The 20,393-nt window shown below is 40.3% G+C and overlaps 1 long non-coding RNA gene across 1 annotated transcript in view; it reads right to left on the bottom strand.

Annotated features, from left to right (window-relative positions):
• The window catches only part of LOC141919331 (uncharacterized), an 84,602-nt gene extending 65,538 nt beyond the window's left edge, over window positions 1-19,064 (bottom strand). Inside the window, exon 1 of the long non-coding RNA XR_012621936.1 lies at window positions 18,972-19,064. This is a non-coding gene — a long non-coding RNA (uncharacterized LOC141919331). The remainder of the gene's footprint in view (window positions 1-18,971) is intronic.
• Between the last annotated feature and the right edge of the window lie 1,329 nt (window positions 19,065-20,393).

Here is a 20,393-nt window from a genome sequence, read left to right as displayed (position 1 = left end):
TAAGCTTGGACCACTGATAGACTAGTTTTACCAGTATTCAGAACACTAATTTATAGGTATTTTATATTAAGAGCAGAAAATCCACATTTTTTTATTTATCCTTTTCTCAGTGAAATCTCTGTGAAAATCCAGAGGATTCCACCCACAGTGACTCTGAACTGTAAGTATGCTGACCTTTAAAAATCAACAACATTTTGTGGTTTTGTTTTTATCTTGCCCCTACATGACAACTATGATAAAATGGTTGGCAAACTGTCAATACCTTGGACCACAGACTTTCAGTGAGTCACCAATTGTTTGGATACCTTGCTATTCACAGTCCAGTTTCTCCCTCAAGCCAGGGACCACTGGTGTGGAGGTGCAAGATGTTAGTTGTGACTCTGGGTCTGGCACCTTGATAACAAAGCTGTCTTGCCTTGAGACCTAAGGCAGAAGCAGCTGTAAATTATATGAGCTGACTATGGTATCAAAGTGGTTTCACAGGTTGCCATAGTGGGCATTTGACACATAAAACGCCTGTACTGCTTTGGGGTCCCATACTCAGGAAGGCTTTGCAGGCTTTGCAGGCTTTGCAGGCTCATTATCATCCACTGTTTCACCCAAAGAGCACAGGTTATTGGGAGCAGAGGAAGGGAGACCAAACTGCTAACTTGAATCTTTTAGAGACAAATGGTGCTCCAACTCCACCTCAGTGGTTCTCAGTGTAACATATTTGTTATATTCTTGTAACACCAGGGGTATTGGTGAACTCTGCTGTAGTAAAGATGCCAGCCCAAGTCCCTGAGCTTAGTCCTATTTGAACTTATTTGCTGAAATTAGAAAAAAAACATTGAACTTCATTGTCTTTTACATGAGGTACGAGGTGCAGGAAGGGTCATGAGAAAAAAGAGGAACAGACAAACATTTTGTGTCATGGTCCCCATGATGAAGCCACAACCTCTCCCTGAGCTATGGTGGTGCTGCTGCAGGTGTCCCACAGGGACCTTGAGCAACAGGGAAGGTAAAGATTGCAGCGAAACGGTGCAGGGCTGCAAGAACCCATGAGGTGCTGGAGTGTATGCTTTGGGGATGAGGGAGTGAGAAAGGCTCTGCAGGCTGAGTGTCTGGGATGAGCGAGGGGAAGAAGATGAGAATACGAGGATCTGGTTGGGGAGATGTTAGGTGAGTGGACAGGGTTGAGGCTCTGCTTTGGTTAGAGAAAAGGGGTGTCAGAATTAGATATTCTTTCATTATCAGCTAGGTGTTATGTCTTGAGGCAATATAAACCAGCATGTAGCTGCTGATCATGGTAACCTAATATAGATTCACACACACTCAAGTCCTCTCTCGCTAATATTACATCCTGCTTCTGTTCAGGTCATGGCATTTTGTTTCAGTGAATTTTGTAGCTTCTTTGGCTTCCTATAGAGATCTAGTAATGTGGTTTCTTTCTCTCAATTATCAAATCAAGACTAGCAGCAAGTACCTTTGTACAGCTGACTAAAAAGACCCTCCATGTATTTGGTTTTGATATGTGTAAATTAATGCAACCAGTTATCACCATTGAGAAGGACTATGGAGCACATTCACTAGGGAAAAACATAATTGCAAAACAAAAAAACCCCAAGCAAAACTCTTGTTGAAAATCCACCTTTGTGACTTTAGCATTATGTATTTGTGTGCATACAGTATTTGAAGCAAATTCCATCTTGTGATATTTTATATAGGCATGCCTAGTTTAATAACACGATTAACTTAGTAAGAAAAAAACGACTGACTTACTAAAGAAATACAATAGATCTTTTAGCAGATCTTTGTTCTAAAGCACAATAAGAGGTGTCAGAATTCCCCCATACTTGACAGTTTTTGGCCCAAGTCCAACTACTGCAGCTCTGTGCCATGTAAAATTATCTGCTGAGGTCAGAAAGAGCAGAGCCCTGCTTGTGTGACACTGGCTGAATTAGTAAACCCTGCTTTTCATCACTGTGCTGCTTCCAGGTCTGCTTGGGTTCCTGGTGCTTTCAGTCCTGGGTTTAGCACATAGACAACTACTCTGGTGGCTTCTCTGCCTGCAATCCTTATGTATACCCTCAGACTGAGAGAGATAAATACGTGGATGGTGGTCAATTCTTTAAAGCGGCATTCAAGAGTGATCTTTAGCAATAAAAAACATAAGAGTCACCCCACAGGTGTCTTTCTCACAGCCTCAAATGGACTTCGGATTAGGCCTTGGTACTAGTGATTGTTATTTAAGCAGAATAAAGTTTCATGAAATTGGAACCTATCTGTAAAAAATTGTGAGCCATTTATATATTCCACTGTTCTTCAGATGAACTGTAAAGTAGGATTCCTCTACATAACTGGTATGTAGAATGGAAGTACTAGGAATCTGTACACATACACAAGAAAAAACAAATCTAGCAACTAAATGACCCATTCTAGGAGTTGGCTACTACACTGATTTCAAAGATTAGAAGGTCTACTCTTTTTTGGTTTTCAGAGGCATCTAAGCCATGTGGCATATTCAGCACTGTCCATTCTCCCTGTTACGATAGAAAACTACCACCTGCTTCTACTTAAATCTCTAACGAATTGGGACCTTTAGTTAAGCACAGCAAATTCCTAAAATGCTGAAGCACACCACTGTCTCAGGGGCACTCCACAACAGTGAGGTTTGAAGAGCCTAAAAATAGGGTCCACTGGTTTGAATCTCAGATGGCTGAAGCCAGGTAGAGATAAGCAAAAGACTTTGTTATTAAACTGCAATGTAAGAAAAACATTGCCTTTAGAGAAACATGCTGCAGATTAACCAGCAGCTCCTGGGCCGCTTTTGAGGAAGCTGCTGATTTACTCACCCTCAGTAAGTTTGCAGATGACACCAAGTTGGGTGGGAGTGTTGACCTGCTCGAGGGTAGGGAGGCTCTGCAGAGAGACCTGGACAGGCTGGAGCGATGAGCTAAGGCCAACTGTAGGAGTTTCAATAAGGCCAAATGCCGGGTGCTGCACTTGGGCCACAACAACCCCCAGCAGCGCTACAGGCTTGGGGAGGAGTGGCTGGAGAGCTGCCAGTCAGAGAGGGACCTGGGGGTGTTGACTGACAGCCGGCTGAACATGAGCCAGCAGTGTGCCCAGGTGGCCAAGAAGGCCAATGGCATCCTGGCTTGCATCAGCAATAGCGTGGCCAGCAGGGACAGGGAAGTGATCTTACCCCTGTACTCGGCACTGGTGAGGCCGCACCTCGATGACTGTGTTCAGTTTTGGGCCCCTCACTACAAAAAGGACATTGAATTATTCGAGCGTGTCCAGAGAAGGGCAACGAAGCTGGTGAAGGGTCTGGAGCACATGTCGTACGAGGAGCAGCTGAGGGAATGGGGTTGTTTAGTCTGGAGAGGAGGAGGCTGAGGGGAGACCTCATCGCCCTCTACAACTCCCTGAAAGGAGGTTGCAGAGAGGTGGGGATGAGTCTCTTTAACCAAGTAATGAGCGATAAGACAAGAGGGAATGGCCTCAAGTTGTGCCAGGGAGGGTTTAGACTAGATATTAGGACGCATTTCTTTACAGAACGGGTTGTTAGGCGTTGGAATGGGCTGCCCAGGGCAGTGGTGGAGTCCCCATCTCTGGAGGTGTTTAAGAGTCGGGTCGACATAGCGCTTAGGGATATGGTGTAGTTGGGAACTGTCAGTGCTAGGTTAACAGTTGGACTAGATGATCTTCAAGGTCCTTTCCAACCTAGATGATTCTGTGATTCTGTGATTCTGTAAACTGTGGCTTGACGTCCAACCACACTAAGCTGTGTGACGCATATGGTTGCCTCCACTGTGCCTATTCCTCTGCAAAACTCTGTGCTGCTGCTTCTGATCCCTGTGAGATGGAGGGGTTGCCTAAACTCAGAGTCAGGGGGTGTTTCTTCTGTGGTGTCGACCTCACCCTTTGTGAAGTGAAGTTTCAAAGTATCACCAGTATTGGCAAAGTCTCCAAGCAGCTATTTTATCAATGGCAGCTAGTGACCATGTGATGACAACCCTAGAGCAGCTTGGGAGAAAGAATGGATAGAAAAGCTCTGACTTGAAGTTAGCTGTCTTGCATGGACATAACTGCAGTTACCATTCTGTCAAGATTACTAGGTACAATTTTTTCCTTTAAGTGTCTCATCTGAGGCTCTTCCCCTTGTTTCTCTAGCAAATTTGAGAATCTTTATGTTTCTATTGATCTTGTATTGAGACATTTTTCATCTTTCATTTTATGATCTCACATTGGCTTTCCTTTGATAGAACATCTCTTTTGTTAAGGCACTTTTCTGTGATATTTGGATAGGACAGTTTTTGAAAGAAATTAGTCCTTGATTAGTCTCTGCCTGTTTCTTCTCTATATATGTCACTTGCCTTTAACTTATCCCAAAATTTCAGTGAAATCACAAAGTTCAACTTAAAACTTGAATTTCTGAGATTAAAATATGTGCAGTGAGACCCATTACTTTTTATCTGAAGAGGGATAGAGAGCAGGTAGCATTTAATGCATTCCCCTTTTCTCTCAAATGCTGTCTGTATTTTTTCTGCTGTTGTTCTGTACCTTTGCCATATCTGTATTGGAGAGCACATTAGAAAAGAGGAAAGAGGAGAATTAAATGGATTTTCTGCCTTTCTGGTGTAATTTCTTTCCCCCATTGGTTTCTGTGAAAGGATCAAAGCTGTCTACTGAGATAGCGGGAAAAGGTTTAAAATATGTTTGTCCTCTGCTTTTCTGCTGCTCTGCCTGAGTCTCTTTTTGCCTTTGCCATTTACAGCACTGGTAGCTTCATTATCAATGGGTTACAACAAACATACCTGCCCTGATTCTTCAGGGAGTGTCCTCTCTCCCTATCTTCGATTATCTATTTTGCTACTGCAGCACATTCAGACCAGGCCCTTTTCCGGCTGGTTTGACCTGGTCAGCCAAACAAGAGCAGCCCTAGCTTGAAGGTATATCCAGGTTGAAGGAATCCCTCCTGGGTGAATGTATCCTCACCTGGCACAGGGCCTCCCTAGCTGCATTCTCTGCTCACCCTGTAGAGCCACAGGAACATGGATATGGGCCAGGAACAGGAAGGCAGCTGCAGCTCCTGATGCCTTGGCCATTTGTGGCTAGTTCTTAATCATCTGTTGGACCTATGGGTCATGCACCTTAGCCAAAGTGGTCTCCATGCTACTGAAATTTAAGCAGAATAAACAGGTAGTCCAGATTTTGGAGTGTGTACACCCTGCTTTCCTCCCTCTGCCTTCCTCACTACCCAGGGACTCAAAGTTTTGTCACTGCTAACAGGCTGGGCTCAGATAGCACATCACACTTCAAGGAGTTGTAAAATGTCTGGCTTTTCTGCATAAGAAAAAGTGGATTTGGATGCACTCCCAAAACACTGAAGGGAAACATGCAAAGATAAGTCAGTTCAGCATAGAAACCATGAGAACAACCATTCTCAGGCAGTGAAGGAAGCTGACAAAGGATTTATCAGTAACCTCTAGAATTTCAGAAAATCAGAAGCAAAGTATGCTTTACCACCACAACATGTAGCTCACCAGTGGATTTTTACGAAACTAAGATGATGCTGAAAATAGAAGGACCTCCAGCAGCTTGTTTTGCACCAAGCAGGTGCTGTTCTTTGGGGATCTGAATAAGAAAGGCATAACTAGCTTATTGTATAAAGAATAGAAGTACTATAAAAGTTATAGCAATAACAGAAAAGGTGACAGAACTTCTAATGCTAACAGATGCACTAGAAAAGGTAACAACAATCTTACCTCCCTGCTGATGCTGAGAGCCACAGCTATCACAGCACTGGATGAGCCCCTTCACAAGGATCACGGCACAGTGCACATAACCCATCTGTGGCCAGGTTCATCATCACTGTGGTCTGTAGAGCTTTTACAGGCTTTTCTTAGAAGTAAACAATTCTATTTATGATTTCTGCTGCTAGGTAAAGGATTGCTCATGTAGACATAGTGCTTCATCTCAAGATAAGACAAAGTATGTATACAATGGTGTTGTCCACGTACTGCTTGGGACCCACACACGGGCATCTTTGTTACAGTTTACCAGTCAAACTGGTCCAGCAGTCACCAAGTTGTCTGAGAGCGGTACTCTCCTATACATCTCCACAAGAACAAGCTAAGGACAGTCATAGGATGGCTCAGGTTATTTATCGGTTCCTCATGCTAACATATGGGTCTCTACAACCAAGGCCTGTGGTCATCCTCCACCTTGATTTGGCTCGAAATCACTATCTCCTAGTTACCATGTCTTCTGCAGGGGCCTACCACACAGATAAGTGAATCACAGGAAATCTGCTCTATCCCAAAAACCCACTTCCCCTGTGTACAGCAAAACAAATGTCATATTCTGTGAAAATCAGTTAGTTACTGGAAATTTCTTTTAGCTGAGTCAAAAAAAGAACTGGAAAGAAAGCTACAGTCTACAATCTTGGTACATTTAAATGTCTCCTTGATTTTGTAAACAAGGTTGAATTGACAGGTAAAATGGCAATGTCCATCCTGTGTGTCTTTGAAAACAGCTGTCAAGGAAGATCAAAACCAACATTATTTCCAGTCTAAAAGTAAGTTCTGAAAAGCACTGTACTGCATGTATCTCTCAGTCATGCTTTGTTCCTTTTGCGCTGCTCTGTCATAAATGGGCTCTCAAACCAGCTGATAATGCTGATCACCTTGGAGGGACAGATAAAAGGAGCCTTTTCTTGAGAAGACTGAGAACAATTCTCACTTCTAGGTCCTGTCTGCCTTGCCACTGGAGAAAAAGCTTCCACCTCTGGACACTGATTTCTGTACCAAGGAACGTGTAGGTGGCCCTGCTGCAATCACAACATGCTCCATCATGGGCAGAAAGTGCAAGCAAGCACAGCATCTCCAACTTTGGAGATAAATTGCAGCAATTTCCAAATTTTAACTTTTTCCTTTTAGCATCTGGAACTGACCAGTTAGACCAGTTCTGCTTAACAAGCTGGCTCTTGACTAAAGTATCACTAAAATCAAGGGACCTCTAGAATGACACTCTGCTTTACCCATACTGATGCTCTGATTTGCAAAAGGCAGATGAAATTGAGTTTGATCCTCTCTATTTCGGTGCAGACTGCCTGACATGTAGAAGTCTTAGGCTACTATCAAAACTTTCTTCATGGTTGGCAGATAAATCTCACATATGCCTATTCAGACAGACTCAGAAATAATGGAACCATTAAGGCAGATTATGGATAGCCTTATCTTTGTCTTTTGTACTGCCTAAAGCCCCACTTGAAGTGGGAATTATACCCACCAGAAACCTTTCTTTATGTCTTCTCATAACTTTTTGCATAGGGAAAAAAGTGCTCTGAATTATAGATTGTTTTGCTCCAGAAACCACTACTCATTCAGGCTCAAAACATCAGTGCTCTCCTTATGTGCATCTTCTGGAAGATTTTCTGAGCAGTGATAGTTATTTGCAGTATTTTATGGACACTTACAAGACTACTGGCTACTAGATTCTTGTTAGATGCTGTGGGCTGAAAAAGAAGATAAACCTCAAACTCACTGAAGCCCAGGACTGTTGTGCTGGTTTAGGTGTACTGCCCCTTGAAATGTATGGCAGTTAGACCCCTAATGAGCTGCCTTGGTAGGGCTGACCCTGAGCTGGTCACAGTGAGGGTCCCCTACAACTTCGTGGATGCACTAGAGGACAGCTGGAGAATGGAGGAGACTCTTGTTTCATGTCAGTCAGTTGGACAAGCACTCCAGCTTCCTTCCTGTATGGGCTTGGCAACAGCAGTACCACCATTCCTTTTCATGGTCCCAGAAGGTAAATGTCAGTCTATTCAGACCTTCACAAATCTATTTTAATTTTGTTTGTGACATTTCTACTGAGGCCACATCTGGACAACAACTGTGGAGAGCAGTGAGTCGATAATTCTGCTGTGGTGGCTGTCTCCCAGTGCTGGTACAAACCTTTTTAACCCACACTTCTCAGAACATGTGGAAAGGATGTACAGTCTTCCAGGAAGCTTTTCATATGCTATTTACTTCCAGCAGAAAGAAAGGCTTTCTCAGCTTTCCATTTTAAACACTGAATCAAACCAAGTCTGAAGATTATTGTTTCCTTCTGTAAAATGAATGAATAATTAATTGTCCAGGGAGTTCTCTGTGTACTTCCCATCCCTGAGGAATTTTAGCAACTGATGGAGTCCTCGAGAATGAAAACAATTCATGAACACAGGAAGTGCAGTTTCTGAATGAATATTTATGAATATTCCACATCATATTCTGCTAATAATCCCACTGTTGCTAAAGCATGCATCCAAAGTTCATAATTTACGGCACATGTGAAGATGATAAATTTCAAATAATGCACATGATGTGATCACCTGTAATTTCAGTGGAATACCTGGCACTGATACACACCCAGCATGTATTACAGTAGCTGTAAAAGAGTCATTAGGGTGGGATGCAAATATTTGAAATGAACAATGTACAAAATTTGGCAAGTGCTAATAGAATCATTAAAACACAGCTGAATAAAAAAGATGTGTACTGTTCCATACAACGGAAGTGCTTAAAACTATTCAGACCCTGAAAATTAAGCTGTACATGTTCAGGAAACACAGCCGTGTTACCACCCCTAGCATTGCAACCCAGTCTCTTTCAATCACATTCCTGCCAAGCTCTCTCTCACTGGTACTCCCCGCCCAGCTGTCCCAGCAGCATGCTTGCTCACCTGCCCTATCAGCTTTTGATGGGTACCTTGGGATAGATCCAGCCTAAACCCAAGAAAAATAAAGGATAGGATTAGTTTACAGTTATCTAAGATCTCTCCAACTCCCTGCTTCTTCACTGCAGACTCCCCACTATTTTCCAGCACAGACTCCTTTTCAAAAATCCTCAGTCTGGAAACAGCCTGTCTAAATATGGAAAAACTTTTGTGGCTTGTGAGCTTGCTGTAACATTAAAGGACATCCCCTTCTTATCTGGAAAGTGCATGGCTCTGCTGGGTTTATTCCAGTTCTGACAGAACATATGTAGCGATAACACTTATGTAGAAGTATAAAATTGTTTCAGTGGCTTTTGCAAGCTGAATGAACTCAAATTCCCAGAACATCTTGGGTGTTTCTTCCTAGCTGTAGATGTTATAAAGCAAATCCTAGCAATTAATGATTAAACTTCAAGAGGCTTGAAGTTGCTTTCAGTGAAGACTCAAATGTTTGGAAACTTTTTCACAGCAATCAGTTTCCCAATGACATAAAACTGATCTGGAAATCTCACAAGCAGTGTCATTGCAAGGTCAGCAATTCAAGCCTGTGAAGCCACAAAACCAGTTCATGATACCTTGAGGGCTGCTCCTGATAGCAGAAAATGAAGATGGATATAAAAGAAAAACAGCATCTTTAGATTTAAGCAGAAATAAAATTTCTCCATCTTTTATGAAAACAGACAAAGCAGAGAGATCCAAGAAGTGTCCCACCTGAGGGGAAAAACCTTCAGTCTGTAATCATATTTTTGTAGATACTAGAGAAACCAGGGAAGAAAATCTGTAAAAGTCCCAGAGATATGAAAAGCTTCTGTCATTTTTTTTTCACATTCTCAAACATAATCAGTGAGGAGAGACAATAATTCACAAATTCTGATATCCCTGGTGAATATGCTGAACCTGCTGGAATCTATTTGGCTCTGACTTTCAAAATGGCTGCATTTTGACTTTGAGATGAAAGCTTGGATAGGTCATCAAGTAACCGAGACTGGCTCATCTGTTTTCCTCTACCCTCTTTCTCAACACATTTTTCATAAAAGACATTAAAGGTACACACTGTATGTAAGGAATCAAAATACCAGGTACTACCACATACATCTGCAGAAACACAGAATTAACATCTTGATGGATCTTTTGGGAAAAGGGAATGGATCCTGGCTGAATTTCTTAGGAAGCAGAATTGAAAACATATTTGTATCCTCCAGGAATTGCTCTGTGCTCAAGAGTCTGGGTGCTTCAACTGCTGTCTTTGGGGAACCTAGGTGAAAGGGCAGCTTAATCTGGGGACTAAGTCACTACCTTAGGTGGTTCTCTCTCTAAGGCAGGTGTCCTAAATACAGGTATTATTCTCTTGTGGAAATTATGCTTTTTGTGAACAGGAACTTGTTTTATACAGTTCACTTATGCCTGGGAGGAGAAGCCTTACTGTTTTTGTGATCATTTCCAGAATCAGAGTCCCTGAAGATGGCACATTTGGAAATGACATTATTTCATACTGCTGCATAGCAGCAATTGGCACCCTAGTCTATCAAAGATGCTACTTGAGCAACATAAAATATTAGCCAATGCCCACAAAGAGAAAAAGATTTCTTTCCTATCCCAAAATATACCTCTGCAGAGTACCTGTTGTATTGCATTTAATCTAATTTACTACAGGGGAGATGAACACCCTCCCTGCAACCATGCTATTTTTTAAGAGATTGGTGATTCAGCTGAATGGTGACTAAGCCACTGACAAATTTTCCCTGTTAGCTTGTGCGTATAAAAAGATGCTTTGCTGGAATGTATCATCTGCAGTTACCACTATCATGTTGGAGTGAACGGGGGTTTTCCAGTTAAACTATATTTTTGTATCATTTAAAATTATATGCATATGAAGCTTTTAGCACATTTCAAGGAGGTATCAGGTCACACAGTTGAGCCACAACAGAGAGGATGCAAAATAAGTTTTGTACGTGACCACTGGCAGAAACTGCTTGTTTAATTGACTTTATATGAACTGAATGTATCTTCTGAAAGGAGAAACAAATTCCAATGAACAGAAAAGCAGAATCACCCCACATTCTGGATGTTAGTCTGCAACTCAAAAGATGCAGGCTTGTTGCTTGTTCTCTACAGACTGCTGCCTTTGGCAAGTACAGTACTATGTCTATGAACCAGAGATGACACTGCCACCTTCTACAGCCATTCCTGCCTGAAAACTGTCAGCTGATATAGCAGAATAAGGAGGGGAGAAGGTGAGTTCTTAATTTACATCAGCAGAGGGAAAGAAATTAAATAGGTGAGGTAAGCTAAACTAGAAATGAAGTTAAGGAACAACTATTACAGTCTCTTGAATGGGGTACTTAATACTTCCACAGCTCCTTTGGCAATTTCTTTCTAGGAACTATAGCAGAAGCTCCTGCTCATGACATTCATCAGGATGTAAGTTTGGAAAAATAATAATCCTTGGAGTTCACTAGCAGATTTGTCGGGCCCTGAAAAATTGATTTCCCAGCAAATCTACCTGTAGTTCTGTCTGGTTTCTCTGATGATTTACAGGACTAAATATCCTATTTCTTGCCATGGCAAGAATGAGTCTTACAGTGCACAGACTAGCACTTACCCTTCTCTTCACCTTGATTTTAAAATCTCCCAGTTTGTGTAAGTGAAAGTTGTTACACATTTAATTAGCTATTTTGGTTGATGCAGAGTTAAAGACAGTAAAAATCTGTTTATTATTTACATCCTTATAAGTCAATAATGAAAATGATGTCACTCACCAGACAGCATATGCAAATAAATGTATATATGATAGACTACAGCTGAATATGCTGGCATCTAATAAATGTTTAGTTGCTTTGGATTGCTACTAAAAAAAAGCAGTATTAGTAGGACTTTTTACTTGCAAATTGTTTTTAAAAGCATACAGTCAGTGTTGTACAATCATAGCCTTATCATTAAAACCAAACCGGTTAGAAATTACAAGGTAGAAGCAAATAAAAGCTCAACAGCATGTATATGTATGGCTAACATGGATTAGCATGTGGTGAGGGGTGCTTGTGTGCAGGTCTAAATGCTGTGCTTAAGTACTATACCTGCTAGGAATTACCATTACAGCTTAGGAGGAACTGTGGTTATCTAAGGAGGCCTCAGGGAAATGAATTCTTAGCTGAGGCTGGAATGAGTATAAATTAACCAATTAAGGCACCTGTATCAATATAAGCATCCTGACTCATTGTTTAATGGGATAATTGGAATTCTGTAGAGGAAATAAAGTTGATTACAAGGATCAAACAGAGGGAAAGCTCTCTAAGCATTTGCCTCTTTCTTGTGACAGGCCTTAGAGGCCAGTGAATCTGTTATGAGGCTGCTGATGTGGAACAGATAGCAGTATGGGGAGTGAAAGATCAGATCATTAGTTTTTAATGCTTAAACCAAAATTGTGTACACACTTATCTATGCAGAAATAGACAAAGCTCTGCATGTTTAAGAATAAACATGAAGCCTATATTTGAAATTTTTGTTTGTACATGAATTCCCAGAATGTTCTAGTTTTACCTGATGAATTGTTCTTGATATAATGTAATTCAGGAGATTATTTTTCCTATCACTTTACATCCATCTATAAAATAGTTTGCAATATGACTACAATCCTAGGTACTTATAGGTGTCTAAACCTTGGCTTTGGTAGGTCAATTTGACCATCAAAGCATATGACGACCAGCTGGTGGAGAAGAAAAAGTCAAAGAGATGAGGCTCTAGTTGGGTCCTTCAATCCAAGGAAGTATGATGTGGGTGATTTACTCTTTACAGACAGAAGACAGACTGATCTCCAGAGAGAGGAAAGAACAAAAGGGAATTCACCCTATTCTCAGGAAGCCATCTTTCACAAAAGGTCATCAGGCCTTTCACCAGAGTATGTTTGAAGAAGAAAATTAAACACCATCTGCAGTTTCTTGTGTCCAAATGTATCCTTCCCTTTGAAGGATTCGAAATATTTTTGGCCAACAGAAACTGAGGCTTATTTAGCTTCTCTTTCATGTTTCTAAAGAATAAGAGATTATTTGGAAGAAAAAAAGAAAATCAAGTAAAATAAAAAGACCTGGCATTATCTTTTCTTTATGTCAGATGCAAGTTTTGGGTATACCAGACACACCATATTTTATCTGGGATATCCATAGAGAAATGATAAAGAACATCTAACTCTCTCTTCATTTATTCCCATTCTCCTGCCTTTTTTTTTTTTTTTCCCCCTAAATCTGTCAGGCACCATTGGAGTTAAACTGAAACCAGTTCCAAGGTATAGTATGCAGTGTCCAAATATGGTTAGACTCAATGATCTTAAAGGTCTTTTCCAACCTAAATGATTTTATGAATTTTGTACATAGTCTGTTGGGAACTATTGACTGTGCTCAGGGATTGGCATTAGACCCAGGAGTTTCTTCAAAAAAGGCTAAGGCTGGGCCCCCTCTCATCTTTCACCCTGCACAGGATAAATTGTAGCACTACTTGATCTAGCCTGTGGAAAACCTGGACGACTACCCTGCCTGCTTGCCTGCAAACCCAGCTCTGCACTCAGGACAATTTGTCATTGAACAATTTCACTAGTATTTGGTCAGCACGTTTTTCTGCAGTGGGCCACTGTGATGCAGTGTGTTTCTCCCTAAAATCTGTATTAAACTATTGCTCTCCATGTTCAGCAGACATATTTGTGAAATAAAAGAGCATACACCCATTTTAACCTTCTCTAGTGTGGTATTCTCTAAAACAAGGGAAAAAACTGTGATCCCTTGAAGTTTTTATCTATAATGGAGTAATTATTATATACAACATAGCATTCCACATATCTGGAAATAGAGTAGAGTAGAGCCTATTAGCCTATTAGAAACTACTGGAAAACATGGAAAATCCAAATGTTTGTATTATACATTGTATTTCCCTACATTTCCATGTGTTTACATTGCACTGTTTACTTTTTAATTCCAGGCCCTACTCTTGGCTGGGCGGGGGTCTCTAAAGGACTCCAGCTGTAATGCACTGTATCTCTCAGAATGTATTTCTTCCATATGGTATAGTATGAGAATCCTATAGTTTAATTTGGGAACTGTAGTAGCAGCTGGGAACCATGAAATCGAATAAGGACCAGGACTATAACTCTCTTTAGGCTACAGGAATTTGCAAAGCAAAACTCTTCCATTTCAGGAATATATAAATATTTTGATTGAAAATATCAAACATTTCTCTTTCAGTTTAATGGAACTTTGACACTTCGACATTTTGCCTAATTTTACATCAAAACCAAATATGAAAAGTGATGGAAATTCTCAATTTCATAATAACTGACACTGCCTAGGACACAAAGGACACCATAGTGCTACTGAAACTAACAATAAAATAAGTAAAAGTATTCAGTAAGCTCCAGAACACATGATGAAATGTTTACTATTATTCTCCATAACGAAAGTCTATCCATCTTACCAAACTTCTATAATAAACTTTACCCCTTCAGGATCTGATGATTTTTGCAAATTGTACAAATGAAACTAACGATTCTTCTGCAGCATTACACACACAGAAATAAAGTGCATGCTGACAGAAACTGAGGACGTGCAGAAATTCTTGAGCTGAAATCACATTGAATGTGCATTAGGATCCCTCCATAGAAGAAAATCAGAACAATTACATTAGGAGAAAAGGATGATGAAAAAATATGCACTTTCTACGGGCATGCAATGAAGTTAGTATCTAAGCAGATACCACATTCTGCTTTGAAATTTGTTTTATTGACCAGAAGCTTAAGCAAGTGGGATGACTCAAGGGTAATTGACAGGAGAGAGAGAAAGAAGTGAGATGTTGTCGTATGTGCCCTGAGCTGTTTTCTCACTGCAAAAGCCTCCAATACATTATGTAAATGTATGCAGAACTCTTGTAATTAAATATTATAGATAAATCCTTGCTGAATACAACTATCGTGGCTCTCAGATATGCCTGTTCTGGAAAAGCTCACCAAAAAAAATTATATCACAATAAAAATAATGTATTCTGCTCTTGGCATTTCATATAGTGTAAGGTAAAATATACTTTATGTTGCCACTTGCAGCAACAAAGCCAACAACAGCATCACGTGATCAGGATTCTGAAATCTCTCTCTCTTTTATCTGGGATTGCTTTCTGAAATCAAATTCAGGCAGAGAGAAAAAGAGAAGGAAACAAATTTACCCCACCTATGCAATAGCCAATAATCAAGAGAAGTATGTGAGGAACATCAAGTAAAGCACCAGATTCTTCAAATAATATGATAACTGAAACACAGGTGCTGAATATCCAATTATCTGCAGATCTGTCTTCTCTCAGAGAACGGAAAGGGCACAAAAGGGTTAGCCTGTGGTGAGTAACACTGCAGTGGAAAAAAAGAGCTGGTCTGTGAACTAGAGGACAAATCTATGTCAACCTAAAATTTGTCATCAGCTATGTTGAACAGGCAGTCTTTTCAAATACATGACAAATGATATGGCTATTCATAGAGCAGGCAAAACACAGGTTGCCACACTGTAAATTGTTACCAATACTGCCCCAGGTACTGAGAGATGTTATGCGTTCAGCTGTAGAGCACTAGACCAAAGGTATGCCGAAGTGGAAATTACAGCTAATACAGTAAGAATTATCTAACAGTTATGTGTAACTAACCGTTATGCTTTGTTGCAAAAAAACCCCAACCAACAAACAAAAACTTTGAGGCTTTTAGCACTTGTACTGCATTTCAGGAAATGAGAAACCTTTCATTTCTGACTATAAAGCAATAATGTTTTGTTTTGACATCAGGTCTGGGGACCAGATTCATCCAAGTGATGAATCAGTCCTGAATTGCACAGCTACAGAGAAAGGGTGCACCTTCAACCCATTTATAGCCCCCTACTGTACTTTTAAATATATTTTAAGAAGGGCACAGGTTCACAAGCCAATCAGATCAATAATGCTGCATGCATAAAAATATGTGGATAATTCTCTTCTGTCTTCTTCATGCGGCTTCATTGGGAATCTTGGCTTCAGGCCAAACAACTGCAACAGCAAAGCTTTTTCCCCTCAGCATTTTAGCGAAGTGCACATAATACATCTTTAAGTAAATTAGTGTTGTAACAGGTTTCAACTGATCCATCTTGGGAAGTCAAATGAGAACCAAAAATAGATCCTGTTTTCAATTTCCCCTGAGCAGAAAAGTGATGTGAAATCCTCCCTTGCCACAGGAAACAAACAAATAAAAAACAAATTTGGCAACTATTCAGTAAATATATGTGCTTATTCTGTATTTAATAAGCTGAACTGTTTATTAGAGAGGAGCAATCAACATATCCAGAAATGGTAGGAAGCAAGTGTGATCCTCCAAGAAAACCCCTTCCTGTGTAGTCAGGTGCTCTGTGGCATTTACAAGGGAAAACTCAACTCAGAGTATGCAACGGTTGTCAAAGATACTTCTGCAGAGAGGTGCAGAACACCTAAATAGCCATGTACCATAAGAATACATGTGTTTTAAGGGACAGGCAAAGTATAGGTGAAGATATGAGCAGATATTACTTATGGAATAAAAAGTACAGTACAGTCTAAACAATACAGATTGTAACTTCAACTTGAATTATGCAAAGGGGGAAAAAAATCCCTGGAAAATTCCTGCAGAATGGTATAGCCATCAAATCAGTAATAAACATAGCAAGCATTTTAAAGCAGAAGAGCCCTTAGCTTTATTGCCGTTAGGTCTGATATGATTATATGCAGTTTTTCAAGTAACTACTACTGGAGTTGTCTGAGATAAGTAATTGTATTTTCAAAAATGGAAACAAGATGGTCTCACTTGAAGGTTTAGTACTTCCTTAAAATATTTATGTAATAAAAGTGGTCCCTGGCAAGGAAATCTAGATGTGTTGAATGAGAGGACCAAAAGAAAAAACAGTAGCTAAGCATTAAGCTCCATTTTCAGTACATACTTTTTCCAAAAGTATAAAAACATAGTGTATGATTTCATAGAGATAGTTGAGATCAAACCCCTGAAAGATTTCTGTTTCACTGAATGTACTTGACTAGTATAAACCAGACTCTTCCTAATTTTGCTAAAAACACATGCACGTTGAATTATTTTTCTTTAATGCCTGTAAGTAGAATTGGCACCAAGTAACTAAAACTAATAACTTTTTGTATCATTGTTGCTAACGTGAGCCTGATGTTCTCCTGTTTGCTTTTCTGAAGGTCACAGCCATAGCACTCACGGTTAGTGGCAGTTTTGCTACATGTAAGGAGGCAGCAGGGTTATCATGACATCAAGCTAATTACAATTAGCTTGAAGAAAGCAAAGGATTCCCTCATCTCCAACTCTGTAGGGCAAAGGGGAGAACAAGGGAAATATTAATAACATTTTATATAAGAAGTGCTTGATTTTGTCCTGCTTATGTGGAATCACATCTGAAGAAAGTGAGAGAAAGGGAAAGTATTTCCTGGGTCCTTAGAAAAATAACAAATGGGATGTTAATTGGCAAGTGCTTAAATGGCTGGTTCTAATCAGGGTAAATGGACTTGTTTTTCCAACACTGGGTCTCACATCAAAACAACAAGAAACAATTGAAAAATCTCTGCTGAAGAAAGCAAGAGGAAGTGGGCTGTCACCAGCTGTTCAAAGACAAGATCCTGCAACAAATGTGTAGCAGCAGATGCCATGTGAAGCACAAGGAATGTAAATGCATATGAGTCATCATATAAGCTTGGGGGGGTGGGGGAAGCTGCAGGCCAGATCCTGGGGGAAAATATTTTTGTGGCTTTAACCATTTTTCCACTTGCTTTGTAATTTGTGCGACTACACAGTATATTTCTTTGGAAGAAGGTGTCCTTAAACCCTGTTAAAGAGCCACAAACACCAGGAAATTATCTTACAGAACTATTATGTTTTGGGCTTATCACATCAAAAAGGAGATGGTCCAGCATCATTGCCTGCTCTGCAGGGAAAGTAGTTTAAAACATTTTCCCCCTCCTTTTAGGTTCATGATAAAAACAAAAATTGTTAAAAGGATTATTTTTATAATTTGCAACATTTCACTGATTTGTTTTTACACTGCAACTTCATAAATAGTCCAACTGTCACACTGGGAAAAAATAGAAAATTGGTGTAGTAGCAGAAATAGAAGAATGACCCCCTGTGTCTCACAGTGATAATCCTGAGGATCCTGTCTCAAGTAGGGTGTGGGGGTAGGTCCTTGAAACAGTTAAGTATGATGGAACTTGAACTGCAGGTGACAGTAGGATGCACTCCAGGAGAATTCCCTAAAATCCTGTTTCTCTAAAAGAAATAGCAAGAAAGAGACAGACGGAGGAGTCCCAGACTCAGCTCCTGCCTTGGCTGTCCCAGCTGTACGTATCTAGGCACTCTTATGCTCTGGTCATTATAAAATACACACTGATTTACACAAGCCCATAATCTTATAACAAAATAGGTCATCTAGGATTATGAAATTTTCATCTGTTTAATTGTAATTTTCTTTTTTTGCTTTTCCTCAGCAACACCAAGCTTTCATGTAGAGAGGAAAAAAAGGCATTAGCAGAAGACTTAACATAGAGGTAGATCTACATTTCCAACCCATTTTTATGTCTCATGCTACTGTGTTCCACCATGACAGATCCTGAGAATTCCCTCCTGTCAGTTGCCCTTGAGGCAACCATCCCCAATTTCTCCACCGAATTCATACTGCTTAACAAATCACAAACAAGGAGAGACTTTAAGGTCATGAGCTCTGGGGTTTTTTGCACTTTAAAGATGAACTCCACGGCTGCCTGGAAACAGTAATATCGTTTTTGGAAAACATGATGATCTTTTGATATTAGAGTCTTTCCTGGTTTAAAAAACAAAACAAAACAAAACAAAACAAAACAAAAACAACCCACATAAAAAAGAGAGAGAGGGTGAGGAGGAAGGGCCCTCAATAGTGGTGTAGAGATTTGGAGATTCACCTGTGACACAAGGGACACTGAGTGAGTATCAACCCAGTAGGAAAACCATTACACTGTGAGTTGCACAGAGTTATGATTTTCAGACTCTGGCAGAGTGATGCCATGAACCCAGCGGCAGCAGAGGTTCATGTTGAATTTCTGCCACATAAACCTGGGGAATCCATCAGCGGTCAGGGGGAGGCATATAAGATTATAGTTTCCATTGAGATAATTTATCTGCAAAGCTACTCTTTAAGAAACAAAAAAACCAAACACATTTGTACCTGATCTCAGGATGAAGGCTTGAGAATTGGATTTTGCCATATCTTATTGCAGAGCACAGGAGACGCCAAGTGTTAACGAGTCCTTCTTCTGAACCTGGACAAATTAAGTAGGAAAGAAACAAAATGAGCTTCTACCGCCCTTCATCCCTTGCTTGTCAGACATGCAGTTGAAAGAAACTCCTAGTGGCATTCTACACAATTCGAGACAGATTTTTCTCCAGGTCCATGACGTGGTCACTTCTCTGATCATATTTCCCATGGCCCGTGGTCTCGGTCTCACCTTGGGAAGGATGGGACAGCATGGAGGTACCCAACAGTACCCATGCTTGTTCCTCAGAGCTGGGAGGTAAACTGTGAGATGACCAAATCCATAGCTCATGGTGTTTCATTCTTCAGTGATGAAAATGGACTACAAAGCAGTTATTGTAATCCAAGGGAGGGGAAATCTAGCCTGACTTGGTTTTGTCATAAGTGATTAGATTTTATATTGTGCTTATGTACTTCTCCTAATCAAATTAGCATGTTGGTTCAAAATCAGCCTAGCAGAAAAACTCTCGTTTTCTTACCCATTCCGCTTCATTTATCACCTGGATTTACCAAAGTTGTGAGGTTTTTTTTTATTTCTCTGACTAGGCCCAGTTCTGCTTAGCTTATAAAATTTGAAACATTCATAGCCCAAGGTTGCAAAAGCAATGAATATTTATAATCCCATCTTCCCAGAACACTCAGAGGTGTCTCACAGCTTGACTTCACATTAGAAATGTCCCACCTGTGGGGATCATTCAAAAAAACACAGATTACAAGTCTGTTCAACATAGAACAAGGTCAATACCCAAATTATGGGAATTATCACCTTAAAAAAGGTTGCATACCTGATGATGCACTGCACCAACATTGATTTATAGGTGCTGTACTAGCATGACTCTTGCCCGTGAAGATACTATTGCAGCTATAATGTTATTACATCATTTTCTGGTTCTTGTCCTGAGCCTTCTCATGAATGAGCTGCAAACTGCATAATGTACTCCTCTTACCATTTACAAAGGTATCCCCTATCTCCAACAGCAAGGAACCAACCCCCACCTCATCTGTCTCCAAATAGGCAAGTAAAAATTAACATTAATTCAAACGATTTTCCTATTTGAGACAGAGCTATGAGGGTTACAGTCGGTTTTAACATTTGTCAGGTAAATATGGTTCCTTCCATTTTGCAGACAGGAAATTAATGTGCAGCAGCAGCACCGGAATTAGAAACTATCTAGAGGCCATTTTAGGCCAAGAAAGTTTTGTCACTGATTTTAATGCACCAAGCTATAATGTATCCTCCAGTATCCTGCCCTTTCCTATTTTCCCCAAACTTAGGGTGAACCATTAAATTGATGCTTGCCCTGTAAATCCCATAAGCTATTAATGCAGTCCCCT

The sequence above is a fragment of the Strix aluco genome, chromosome 2 (assembly GCF_031877795.1).
Source record: "Strix aluco isolate bStrAlu1 chromosome 2, bStrAlu1.hap1, whole genome shotgun sequence".
NCBI lineage: Eukaryota > Metazoa > Chordata > Aves > Strigiformes > Strigidae > Strix > Strix aluco.
The sequence above is the reverse complement of the archived record's forward strand: the minus strand, read 5'-3'. Positions and strand labels throughout refer to the sequence as shown.